Genomic DNA, 14469 nt, shown 5'->3' on the forward strand with positions numbered 1-14469 from the left:
CGTTGTTATTAAATATATATGATATGACCCAACGTGGAAATGCAACAAGTGAAGGGTAAAACATGTAGTAATTTAGATGACGTGATTTACAAAGGGATAAGTTGGGGGTGAACTCAACTCTTAGGTAAACGCCATTGCTGTTACATGTACAATGTGACACAAAACACAACGTGGAAATGCAATAATGTGTTGTTTTCTACTTGAGCAAAAAAAAAAAATTCCCCACAGAGGAGAGTTACACTATTGTTGAGACCAGGGGAAGTTATAGCAGCAGTTACTTACAGTTCATGTGACATACGGCATTGAAAAAAATAAAAACAATAGCAAGAAATGAAATGTGTGCATCTGTAGCCTCATGAATATGGGGGTTATGCAAGTGTGAAAATGAAAGGGTTCATTTCAAATGTATGTTTCATGCAAATTAATCATAATTGTTTATTTGGGGAAACTGGGGATTTCCATTGGGCTTCTGAATTACTATTCAATCCATAATTTCATCAATTCATTTCACATTTAGAAAATATATTTATAATGTATGTGTAATATAAATAAAAAAGTAAATACAATCAATATGAAAAATACTGTACTGATACTGTATTTCAGTATCTTTCCCTTATTTATTATTTATAGAAGTTATCAAATACATTAAAAAAAATATATGTAGGGGTTTTGCACTCCGCAATACACCCTGTAAGCTTGGGGGCACCTTGTCCGTTTCTACGCTGCTATCGCGGGCGAGCTCCTCTAGAGCGTGTGTGCGAGCGTGTGTGTGTCTGCTCTACTGTTGCTGCCCTTTGATCCCGGCATTAGTGTTAGTTAGGGGCTCGGAGACACACTTACACAGAGAGCAGCCATAGTCAAGACACGGCAACAACAACAGCACAGAACCCTCCTCCTCCTGTGGTCCTATACCCAACAATACACTTTAAACCGCGAGGACAAGACAGGTATACAGTCCCTGCCATCACTCTCGCCTACAATCTCAATGGGGAAAAACCTTTTTTCTTCTTATCCCTAAAACAAGGAGGAGAATGTGACAAAAAGGGGGAAAATGCCAAGGAGGAAGCAGGAGCAACCCAAACGCCTGCCTTCACGTAAGTCGTTTGCTGGTTTTGTGCAATTTTAATGGGTCTTCGTGTGTTTTGCGCAGTAGTTTAGGGTTAAAGAGGTGAAACAGACAAAGACACGGCGTAGGTTATTTCTCCTTTTTTTAGGTCTGAGCAAGGCAGCCATGTTGTTGGCGATGAGTAACGTTAGCTAGCCAACGAGTGCATGAGCTGTACGTGGCTTTAATCGAGTATAATCGATAAAGGTCCCCTTTCCCCTAAAGGTTGCGGTCAGATAGCTTGTGTATCGGTTGTATATGGTATAATGTCTGAGCGTTTTCGTTTATCTGTCCGTGCGAGCAAGTCTCTTTCGGGGGAGAAAGGGGAGGATCTGAGAATCTGGCCGCAATAAAATGAAGGGTCAGTCGGATCAGACAAGCCAGACTCGGGGCTAACCGTACCTCAGTGTTCCTAGTAATAGCGCTATCTAGTAACGCTCGGTAGCTAACTTCACATTTCGGTTAATATAAACGTCTAACTTTCTCTCTCACCACTCAAAACGGGTGTATTGGTTCCCTCGGTAGGCGCTCGCTCTGTTTTTACGTCGAGTTCTTGAAAGTCTGGAGATGATATTTTTTTTTGAAGCAGAGGTATTTTCTTCCGCCCAGTTCAGCGAGGTTCATGTCTGCATGCAGGCTATGTCAAAGCCATGGTCGGTCACCTGAAGTTCAGTTTTTTTTCTCCTTCCCTTTGCAGCCATTCATTGCAGACAGACTACGATCAATAACGCGGGCTAGAGACGCGAAATGGCACATTTCTCGTTATGTCGTTACTCCGAATGTACATCAGAATGTGCGATTTTGGTATATACATTGTTCATTTGACCCTGTGTAGCTTGGATGTTAAGATTGTGCTTTTATCAGTCCAATAATGAAAAGCTGCAGTGACACACTTCGGCCGCTAGATGATGACTTCTAGGTAGAATGTGTGGATAAAATGATCACATAGGAATTGGCTTAGTGTGGCAATTTCCCCTGCTGTAGTGCAATGTCCTGAAGACCTGCGTAAGAACATGGCTTAATGAGTTATATTGGTATGCAAATGTAATTAATCTCATAAATCAATGATGACTTAATGAATGTACCATAATGACACAGTGTAGTCTTTCTTAAATGTCAAACAATGCAACTGTTCAGTGCTATTACTAGCTGTGATCAAAAGGGGATTTGTAAACTTAGTTGTATAAAGTATACAAAATGTGAAAACAGTGCAGTAAATATCAAATTAGCGTTTGTAGTGCCATAGTGTGAACTATTCGTGTCCAATCTTTCCACATGTGAGTATTTAGGCTACTACAAACGTTCACATATCCAGTCCCAGTCACAAAACATCCCCAAAATAAGACCGTTCTCTCCTCATCCACTGATACAGCGCTCAGGTGTTTAACCCAGAGTTGAACTTGGGAAATTGCGTCGGTCGGTTGGCTGGGTGAGAGAGTGATATTTGAACAGTAAGCTCTCACTCACATGTTACTGATGGCGAATGTACGTACCTAGAAACGCCGCTGGAGTGGACGGAGCAGCATATAAGGACATCAGTGGAGGCTGGTGGGAGGAGATATAGGAGGACGGGCTCATTGTAATGGCTGCAATGGAATAAATAGAATGGTCAAACGTGGTTTCCCTCTGTTTGATTCCATTCCAGCCATTACAATGAACCTGTCCTACTGTAGCTCCTTCTGCTCACCTCCACTAACTGACGCACCATACAGTACCCTGGGGCTCCAACTATTTAGTTATATTATATGGGTTAGGTCACATGTAAAACTCATTTCATGGCGGGCCGAGTGTCTGCGGGTTTTCGCTCCTCCCTTGTACTTGATTAAGGAATTAAGGTCACTGATTAGTAAGGAACTCCCCTCACCTGGTTGTCTAGGTCTTCACTGAAAGGAAAACCCAAAAACCAGCCGACACTAGGCCCTCCATGGAATGAGTTTAACACCCCTGGATTAAGTAATGTTATAGACATGTTACATCATGTAATAGCCTATTGTATGCGTCAATTACAGGATTTCATATAATAACAAAGAGAAAGCTTTTTCTTTTAAGAAGTTGAGGCCAATATTTTACTTCTCCCCCCCATTCAATCACAAAACTTATACAGGACAACGTTTATTTATTCTGTATAGGTTTTCCTCCTGTATAGGTTTGCCACTTCACCTCATTGGCCGACTGTCTGTTTGTTTTCATTGTTCAGCTAACAACACCTACACCGATTGGTCACGTGCCAGGAACAAGCACAATATTGAAGTTCAGATGTCTGCATCTGTACCGATGCCCTCTGGTGAAAAGAGCACGATTACACATTGCCTTTAAACTACTAAAGGTGCTTTATCTTAGCCCAGACACATGCAGGTCTAGATATTTGGGGTTGTGTACTCTGCTTTGTGCTCTGTGCAGGCCAAGCGTCATGCTGTGTATATTAGCATACATGGCATGTGAGAGAGGGCACACACACGTACACACACATACTCACAAGCTGGCCATGGAGGTCACAGTACAGTGCAGCACCCTCACTCAGACAAGTAAACATGACCTTTGGCGCCACAATGAAACGGCCACTCTTTATGATTTTGGTACGCGCATGATTATCTATGTTGAATTCTATTGGCCGATTACTTACTGTAAATATTGACGGTAAAATTATCACTTGGATAAAGCATAGAGATTTTTACATGTAAAAGTAGTACCTTTTTTTAACGTGTAGATTATGCTGGAGGTCGGTTTTGCAATATTGTCAACGCAAGCAGCATTCTTTCAGGCCCAGAGGTTTCTAGGTCATTGGTCATACTTGTGTTATGTCACCAAATATTACTTATAAAACCTCTCTACTCTTGATCATTTCGCAAGCATTCTGAATTAGCTTTAGGCTATAGGGCCTATCTCCAGAAATAAATGTTGAAGTAGGCTTAAACTCAAGATATGGATACGAATTGTAAGCTAAAAATAAATGAGAGAGAGATACCCGATCATAAAGGGCAAAAGGTCAGGGGCACTGGGAGAGCGAGAGAAGGAGACTTTTTCTCCTCTCCCTGTCTCCTCCTCTGCTGGTTCCTCAGGTTATCTGCATTTGAAATGGAGGGATTTTAGCCCCTGCCTCTACCTGACCGACCGAGTGCTCTTCTCCCTTCCTCCTCACCACCAGCCAATGGCTGGGTGGTTCTGTACCTTACTGTAATGGCGGGTCACTGGCGCCCTTCCACTTTCTATGATTATAATGACCTTGGTGGGGCCCGGGGCTTGAAAACATTGGATTAAGGGGAAAGGAAAATGAGGGGAGGTTTCCATTTTGCTCTTGGCATCAAATTTGTGGGGAATTTCTGCCAAGAATCCCCTCCGCCACTTTTCACCCCCCACCACCCCTCAACTTGACGGGGCGCGGGCTCTCATGGACCGCGATGTCTGCCGACTGGAGCTGAAGCGAATAATGATACACAGGCTTTCACTTAGAAATGAATTAAAGGGCAGGAGGAAGGTGGTGGGATGCCTCCTTCAGCATACGCTTACATAGAGGGGAGTTTGAGACCCGCCGCGGTCAACACCATTCAGATTCAGTGGGTAGGCCTAAAACTGGCCCCATTCAGTCTCTCCGTGACTTGATGGAGAATTGAATGGATAGTAATTGAGAGGCCACTACAGCGGTTGATCTTAAATGAAAGTTGTTGGGGTAAGTTAACTTTATAATGGGCCTGGTTCCAGAGAAGCTTCTGGGGTTTGATCAATACACATTTAAAATGTGTTGTTGCTTTCTGCATCAAACAGGTAGGCTGGCAGGCAATACCAAGGCCTGCAGGTATTGTCAGGATTCCAATGGGCACCCACTACGGTTGGGCGGTATGCAGATTTTCATACTGTCATACCGTTTCTGTACCAACCGTTACGAGTCAAAAATATAGGCAGCTTATGGTAGAGCAAATTAACATTCAATTCTCTAGCAACAGCTCTGGTGGACATTCCTGCAGTCAGCATTCCAATTGCACGCTCCCACAAAATGTGAGACATCCGTGGCATTGTGTTGTATGACAAGCCTGCACATTGTAAAGTTTTATTTTATTGTCCCCCAGCACAAGGTGCACCTGTGTGATGATCATGTTGTTTAACCAGATTTTTGATATGTCAGGTGGATGGATTATCTTGGGAAAGGAGAAATTCTCACTAACAGGGATGTAAACAAATGTGTACACAACATTTGAGAGAAATAAGCTTTTTGTGCACATGGAACTTTTCTATGATTTTTATTTCAGCTCATGAACATGGGACCAACACATTACGTGTTAATATTTTTGTTCAGTGCATATTTAACTTAAACAGTGGCGTAGCATGCATCCCTCAAACATAAAAAAAAAAAAAAAAATTTTTTTTTGAGGTATTGAAAATCATTCGGCGGTATTTAAAAATATCCCGGTGTACGGTATATTGCCCAAGCCTAGCATCCACTGAGAATCCCTCCAATTCATTCAGAATGTTCTTTTGAATCACGGTTGTCAATGAGGTGACACTTCGGTTAATTTCCAATGCCCTGAGTAATGACAAAAATATGTCTGATAAGCAACTCGCTTCACAATAACTTCAGGGGGCTACTTGTGAGTAATTAACTCTGTTTTGGACACACTTTTCATCAAGTGTCAAACTCACTAGAGGTGCTAAGCAGGTAATTTAAGATAGGATTTCTTTATGCCCAACAAAAGGGACTCAGGGAAGCATAATATGCAAATCTCCTAAAGTAATTATTTAGGGATGTCCATTGCCTTCCCCCATAATACTTATTCAGTTAGGCTTAATTAGAGCGGTTTCTTGACAAAGATCCAGGGATGAATTCCCCGCCTGATTGTCGACCATGACACTTGATCTGGTCTCTCTCGAACGACATCTTCAGCGTGCCATCTGTATTTTACATTGACCTAATTTAACAGAACAAATGAAAGGTCCACCATGTCCACTAGGAGGCCTAAAGATATATCACAAAGTTACCAGCAATCTGTTTCACACAGTACCTACCTGGTCTCAATCAAACCCCCCCCCCCTACTCCTCTGTGTGGAATGGAAGTGCCTTAGCCTTGGTAACGATTTTCTCCATGTTGACAAGCCACAACAGGGAGATGTACAGCTTCGGAGAGCAGCCCTTTGGCTAGGACGTAGCCCCGGCACTGAGTAATACCAATCTCACAGGAGTAGCACAGGCTCTCAGTTGGCCGCAGTTCGTAAGGAACTGCGAACAGCTCGCTGGTGCAGCTGGGAAAGACAGAGGGGAAGAGAGAGGGAGAGTACTGGTGGTGGTGGAGGAGGTGGTGGGGAAGCTGCTAAGAGCTCTGGGCGGTTTTCTCTGTTGTACCACACAAAGTGCATCTAGGGCCCTGCAGGACAGGCCTTTAACAGGCGTGAGGGATGTAGAGATATAGAGAACGAGAGAGAGTAGGGAGGTCTGGGGAGCAGGAAGCTCTAGTCGGCCAGTCGTGTCAGACTGCTGCCTCTGCTTCTGAACAGGGATGTGATTTATTATCGAGGCTCATTTCACTCTTAAAAGAGAGATGGAAATGACATCGCAGAGAATTAGAGAGGTCTCCTCAATTGTCTCTGAGAAGAAAGCCATAGCTGTAGGCGTGGGGATATTTCGGAGCATGTGGTACGCGTCTAACTGGTGCGTGAAATCAGAGGAGGGTTTTTGCTTAGGTTGGCATAGATTTGAAATACATGGTAATTTTATGTAGCTCTACTGTCTTGATGTATGTTGTTGTTAGGGGGGCTTAAAATGGCTCTCATCCAATACGCTGATCTTGCCGCCCTGGCGGAGAGCACTCTAGCATGGCGGAGTGCTAATGTCATGACCTCACTTCCTGTGTGGGTGGAAGAGAGGCCAGGAGGCCCCCACACTTGCCAGGCTCTTGTTAGCCTCTGGCAGCAGCAGCCAGGCAAACTCTGTCTTCTGGTCTGGAAGTCGGTACTAGGCTTAGGCAGTATCCAGATTTTCATACCATCATACTGGGATTTACGGTATCACGGCATAGCACACAAGGGGGCGCTAAAAACGCAAAAATGCCCGTTGCGCATCTATTACCAGAATGCTCACAGAATTAGCACAAGTAATATCAAAATCACATAGATGCTTTTAGCTGAATGCTAACAAGAGAAAATGGACAAACTAATTGCAAAGACTGGCAAATCCAGCTCATAAAGTTATACAAGCACGCTACCAAATGTCATTTTCGTTGAGTGGGTACAAGTGAAACTGAACAAGAGAAATTGTGCAAATGAAAAAGTTGTGATGCATGCTTATTTGAAGGAAGAGCAGCATGTGTACACAAAGCAGAGGGGAGGAGAAAAAAACACCACTAGGAAGCACAGGGAAAAAATAGCAGCCGAACAGATAACTCACCAAGAAATCTTTGACTTCTCAAACACGGCAGAAAGCCGTTATAAGGTATCTGATGGCAAACATTTGGTAGTGAATTGCATACAAGTGTAACTTCCTCACCTCATGTGCGCCACACATAGAGTTCTGATCATGGAATTCCGAACACGTCATGCGTCTACACCTACATTTAAATGTGTCCACAGTGTGTCCAGATTCCCTTTTCCCGTGCTATATTCAAATGCCAGTATGCTTTCTACAAATGGTGGAATAGGCCAAATATGATAACGCAACAATTTCTCTTGTTCAGTTTCACTTGTACCCACTTACTACCGTAGCTAACTAGCCAGCTAACTTCTGTAGCTAGCCAGCAAGCAACGCTAAAGAGATTACAAACGGGTTAGCATAACTCTAGCCAAACAAAAAAGTTTTTCTGAAGATTAGCTGGCTAGCACTTGAGTCCAGCAAACACGTTCCTCGTACATTTATAATGAAAAGGTCCCTCTCGGTCCCAAAACACAAGTTCTCTGGAGACTTGTGGAAGAAGTGCTGATGACGTCGCCCACTGTATGCGGTTTCGGTAGCCTGACTGTGTCCAGACTGAGGAGGAATCCACACACAATGCAGCCCTGACCACCTCCTGAAGTAGTCAGACAGATCTGAACACAATCACACCACAAAGCCACTTTTGTGCATCTAGACCCATCTATTCAATGCAATCGTCGTATTCTGATAGCAGAAGTCGCATGTAAGTGTCAAGCGTAGACACGACCAGAGACTCGCCGATAGATATCAAACGCTATGGACTCACCAGCTCTCACTTTCTCCCATTGTGCTATTTACAAACTCATGACAGGCAGAACTGTTCTGGGGAACTATGGTAAGCTTCATAATGTAAGTAATGTAACTTTTATTTAATCTTTATTTAACTAGGCAAGTCGGTTAATACGTTCTTACTTTCAATGACGGCCTCGGAACGGTGGGTTAACCTCTTGGAACACTAGGGGCAGTATTTCATTTTTGGATGAAAAAACGTTCCCGTTTTAAACAAGATACTTTGTCACGAAAAGATGCTCGACTATGCATATAATTGACACCTTTGGAAAGAAAACACTCTGACGTTTCCAAAACTGCAAAGATATTATCTGTGAGTGCCACAGAACTGATGCTACAGGCGAAACCAAGATGAAACTTCAAACAGGAAATGAGCAAAATTTTTCAGGCGCTGTTTTCCATTGTCTCCTTATATGGCTGTGAATGCGCCCTGAACGGGCCTACACGTTCTGCCGTTTCCCCAAGGTGTCTGCAGCATTGTGACGTGTTTGTAGGCATATCATTGGAAGATTGGCCATAAGAGACTACATTTACCAGGTGTCCTTTGTCGAAATTGGTGCGTAAACTCCAGCTGCAAGCATTCGTCCATGTGATTCAGAGGAGAGAGGAGACTTCCACGAACGATATATCACCGAAGAGATATGTGAAAAACACCTTGAGGATTGATTCTAAACAACGTTTACCATGTTTCAGTCGATATTATGGAGTTAATTTGGAAAAAAGTTTGGTGTTTTGATGACTGAATTTTCGTTTTATTTTGGTAGCCAAACGTGACGAACAAAACGGAGCGATTTCTCCTAAACAAATCTTTCAGGAAAAACTGAACATTTGCTATCTAACAGAGTCTCCTCATTGAAAACATCCGAAGTTCTTCAAAGGTAAATGATTTTATTTGAATGCTTTTCTTGTTTTTGTGAAAATGTTGCCCGCTGAATGCTACGCTAAATGCTACGCCAGCTATCAATAATCTTACACAAATGCTTGCTTTGCTATGGTTGAAAAGCATATTTTGAAAATCTGAGATGACAGTGTTGTTAACAAAAGGCTAAGCTTGAGAGCTAGCATATTTATTTCATTTCATTTGCGATTTTCATGAATAGTTAACATTGCGTTATGGTAATGAGCTTGAGGCTGTATTCACGATCCCGGATCCGGGATGGCTAGAATCAAGAGGTTACTGCCTCGTTCAGGGGTAGAACGACAGATTTTCACCTTGTCTGCTCGGGGGATCCAATCATGCAACCTTACAGTTAACTAGTCCAACGCTATAACCACCTGCCTCTCGTTGCACTCCACAAGGAGACTGCCTGTTACGCGAATGCAGTAAGCCAAGGTAAGTTGCTAGCTAGCATTAAACTTATCTTATGAAAAACAATCAATCTATCATAATCACTATTTAACTACACATGGTTGATGATATTACTACTTTATCTAGCGTGTCCTGCATTGCATATAATCTGACTGAGCATACAAGTATCTGACTGAGCTGTGGTAGGTAGCAGCAGGCTCGTAAGCATTCATTCAAACAGCACTTTTGTGCGTTTTGCCAGCAGCTCTTCATTGTGCGTCAAGCATTGCGCTGTTTATGACTTCAAGCCTATCAACTCCTGAGATGAGGCTGGTGTAACCGAGGTGAAATGGCTAGCTAGTTAGCGGGGTGCACGCTAATAGAGTTTCAAACGCCACTCGCTCTGAGACTTGGAGTGGTTGTTCCCCTTGCTCTGCATGGGTAACGCTGCTTCGAGGGTGGCTGTTGTCGTTGTGTTCCTGGTTCGAGCCCAGGGAGGAGTGAGGAGAGGGACGGAAGCTATACTGTTACACTGGCAATATTAAAGTGCCTATAAGAACATCCAATAGTCAAAGGTTAATGAAATACAAATGGTATAGAGGGAAATAGTCCTATAATTCCTATAATAACTACAACCTAAAACTTCTTACCTGGGAATATTGAAGACTCATGTTAAAAGGAACCACCAGCTTTCAAATGTTCTCATGTTCTGAGCAAGGAACTGAAAAGTTAGCTTTCTTACATGGCACATATTGCACTTTTACTTTCTTCTCCAACACTTTGTTTTTGCATTATTTAAACCATATTGAACATGTTTCATTATTTATTTGAGGTTAAATTGATTTTATTGATGTATTATATTAAGTTAAAATAAGTGTTCATTCAGTATTGTTGTAATTGTCATTATTACAAATAAATCAATAGAAATTGGCAGATTTAATCGGTATCGGCTTTTTTGGTCTTCCAATAATCGGTATCGGCGTTGCAAAATCATAATCGGTCGACCACTAGTATGTATGGTATAATGCCCAAGCCTAGTCACTACCTCCTTCCACAACACTGTACTGTACAGTTGGGTTGAGCAGCGAGTCTGCCACACTAATGCATTTAACTAGCCAGGCTAACAGCTGTGTCTGTCTGCTTTGTGGGGGGTTTTGGGGCCTTGATTGGGGCCGTTTCATTGCCGCGGGGAGATTCAAAGTGCCAGGAACGAACGAGGCAGGACAGAGGGACCGAGGCAGTCAGGCCAGGCAGATGCATAGTAGTGGAACCACCCGGTATGTAAGGCTCTCAAGGGAAACAATATATCACATCCAGAGAGAGTGGAAGCGTTTGGCTGTGTTACAACAAAGCACCACTCCAGACCAGATAAGTTAAATTAATTGACGTGAAGTCATCTCTGTGAAAGCCATTGTCAGTGGCGGGTGGGGCGAGTGGAGGTTATTTATGACGCTGAAACGCAGGTGAGTACCTGGCGCTGATGATTCTGTGGCTGCCACGTGCGGAGAATGCCCTTCCATTTGGCACAATGCAGATGATGACTTCACCACGTCTTCTGAGTGAACCGCTGTGACCTTGAGGTAGAGAGGCTCAGGTTCTTTAGCGTTGTCCCATTGTTGTCTGAACGAGGGAATTTTGCCGCCTGATTCGTCCTCATCGCGGTAATGAGATGGGTGCATTATTGGACGTCTAGTACTAGACGAGTATCACTCATCATGACGGCTCAGACATGCTAATTAGCCAGATATCTCATCATCAACAAAATGGAGACACATGCCCCCCAAAAATCTGGAACTCAGGATAGCTTGTAAAACCTTTTGGTGAGTTGATAATGAACAGGGTTTAGTTGGACTGATCTGTATGTGATTGCCTCTTTCCGTTCCTGAATTACCAGTGTGTTCTCAATGGACAAGTCAGTCAGTTGTTGGTTCAGATTGCTAGGGCTGCATCTGCAAATGCCACCCTATATCCCTACATGGGTCTTAGTCCAAGGTAGTGCACTATATAGGGTGCCATTTGGGACACAGCCTAGGTCATTAATCCCTGCACTCTACGGGGAGTGGTCAGCACCAGATCTATTGACACTTCCTACCAGAAGGTTTTCTAGATTAGCGACAAATCCTCCGTGAAAAAAAGAATGCTTAAAAACCTAATTTGGCACGCACAGCCAGACTTTGTGTTCGGCAACTCTGGGCCAAAGGAAGCATCCCAGCAATCCCTCCCTCTTCTTTTCCCTCTCCTTCTGGTCCTTTGGCCAGGAACCGCCTCATCCTTTTTTGGCGGAAGTACATTTTGTTGTTCTCATGTAGCATCTCTTGTGAGAGCCAGTGGATTGACCTTGATCACCCTCCCAGTCAGTGATGAGGTCTTCAGAAACAAGACCGCTCCAACCCACTGTACCCGGAGGGCTTAAGTGATGGTTGTCATAGCGATCGTTATGCCGCAGAGAACGGCCTCTCACGGGTGAAAGACAGCGACAAGACTTTGAATGCTGCAGCTTTCAGGTCACAACCTGGTTATGACAGATGTGGACGGAACCAGAAAAGGCTGGATGGATATGGATGCAGTGCACACAAGACTAACAACAGACGTACATCAATGTCTGGTCTGTATAGATTTCAGGTCAGGATTTGAGATCGACATTATCTGCCACGCAGGACATGTCTTTTATACCTTGAAAGCGAGAAAAGGCGCGATGGGTCTGTGTTCCAAATGGCATCCAATTCCCTTCATAGCCTACAGGCCCTGGCCAAAAGAAGTGCACCATGTAGGGAATAGGGTGTCATTTGAGATGTTGCCTAGGTGTGACGGGGAGCAGCGGCGGGCGAACAATGCCTCTTCATTCCCACTGGCTGCCCTGGCCAGGCGTTTTAACATGGAGATTGGAAACAGAAACAGCCCCCCCCCCCCCCCCCACCTCTTCCTCCCCTGGACCTGCATGCAAATTAAGGTTAGCCTCTCTTGCTGTGCCACTGCGATTCTTCCCTCTTTTTTTCTCTCCCTTTTTCTAATGGACGCAAACTGGCTCTGGCTCCCTCCCCCCCTCTGCTATTCCTAGGGAAGAGGAAGAAGGTACCAGGACCAATCCTGATTAGTGTCCCTGTCCTGAGTGACAGGCTAGAATCCAAGCAGGCACTGCCTCAGGCGCCTCTGCCAAACTGCTGTCAACCCAATACCACCATGGAAAAAGCCATATTTTTTCGATTCATTCCCCCCAGCTCTCTCGCTCAGCTCTTCACTCCATGCTCACTCGCTTTCCCCAGCTCTCTCATACACACAGTCTCTCTCTTATACACACATAGTGCCTCTCTCTCACACTGTCTCTTACACCCACAGTCAGTAACACACACACTTTCTCTTTCTCACACACTTCTCACAACCACCCACCATCTCTCTCTCTCTCTCTCTCTCTCTCTCTCTCTCTCTCTCTCTCTCTCTCTGGGGGTGACTGGCTGCTGTAGTGGGACCGGTCGACCGTGTTCTTGTGCCAGTGGGCTCAGTGTGATTTACGCTGGCTGGCTGGAGGACCGCCCCCTCCCCATTGTGCCCCCCCTGTCTCATACCGTATGGCCCATACACACACTGCGCTCTGCTCTCTCACTCCTCTCTGTGTCTAAGTGGGCAGCCTGCCCCTCAGTGTGTGTGCCAGAATGTGACGTACTAGTGGTGCTAGTTATGTTAGCGTCATTGCTACTTAGAGTAGCCCACCTCTTGGGGTCGTCACTAGCTACTACAGCCACAAAGTCTAATTATGGCTAAACCCTGCCTATTTCTACAATTTATCTTCTTAAAATACGATTTTAAACCTAACCTTAACCACACTGCTAACCTTACGCCTAGCCCTAAATTTAAAATCAGATCAAAAAGCTCATGTTTGTTTTCATGAAATTATATAGCCAATTTTGACTTTGTGGCTGTGGTAACTAGTAACAGCCGCCTTTTAGTTCTTGACATCAGTCCTCCTGTTGTTTCACTATTAACAGGGCTGTATCTGTTCTGTTCTGGAACAGTGTTGTGTCGTGGCACACATATCTACTACAGGAAAGTCTTGACAAATTACCCTCAAAGTCATGATACCAAATTTATGGGATGGATGCTGGCAAGGTTCCCCTTTAGTAATTATTTATAGTCCTACATTTGAGTGTAATGAAGTGTTCACATACTGTACATAGGAACTCTACAGCAATATCGTACTGTAGCCTAAATTTAGGGTTTACTGTATTTTTGGCACAGTGAGTGAACTGTACTTAGGGTTGTTACGGTGACCGTATTAATGCCACACCGGCAGTCATGAGGGATGCAACCAGTCAAGATGCTCTCGATGGTGCAGCTGTAGAACGTTTTGAGGATCTGAGGACCCATGCCAAATCTTTTCGTCTCCTGAGGGGGAATAGGTCACCACAATCATCTGCTTTGTCTTGATCACGTTGACGGAGAGGTTGTTGTCCTGGCACCTCACGGCCAGGTTGCTGACCTCTTCCCTATGGGCTGTCTCGTCTTGTCAGTGATCAGGCCTACCACTGTCATCGGCAAACTTAATGATGGTGTTGGAGTTGTGCCTGGCCTGCTACTCAGAGCTCTATTGTCCCTCCTCCATCAGGGCCTAATGGCCTGCTACTCAGAGCTCTATTGTCCCTCCTCCTTCAGGGCCTAATGGCCTGCTACTCAGAGCTCTATTGTCCCTCCTCCATCAGGGCCTAATGGTCTGGTCCTCGGGGCTGATGAGTGGTGTGAAATAATCCAAAGTTTATTGGTCACGTACACAGATTTGCAGATGTTATCGCAGGTGCAGCGAAATGCTTGTTTCTAGCTCCAATAGTGCAGTAATACCTAGCTATAATTATTATAATTTAAAAAATCTAAATGAAGAAATACAAACAAATAAGTAGTGTT

General features: G+C 44.2%; 1 protein-coding gene across 1 annotated transcript in view; it reads left to right on the forward strand.

The window, feature by feature from the left end:
* Positions 1-762: 762 nt before the first annotated feature.
* Positions 763-14469, forward strand: part of LOC135561610 (zinc finger protein 827-like) — a 44958-nt gene continuing 31251 nt past the window's right edge. Inside the window, exon 1 of the mRNA XM_065003326.1 lies at positions 763-1094. The gene's annotated coding sequence lies outside the window, so the exon portion shown is untranslated. The remainder of the gene's footprint in view (positions 1095-14469) is intronic.

Source organism: Oncorhynchus nerka, linkage group LG18, assembly GCF_034236695.1.
Source record: "Oncorhynchus nerka isolate Pitt River linkage group LG18, Oner_Uvic_2.0, whole genome shotgun sequence".
In the NCBI taxonomy this organism is placed as follows: Eukaryota; Metazoa; Chordata; class Actinopteri; order Salmoniformes; family Salmonidae; genus Oncorhynchus; species Oncorhynchus nerka.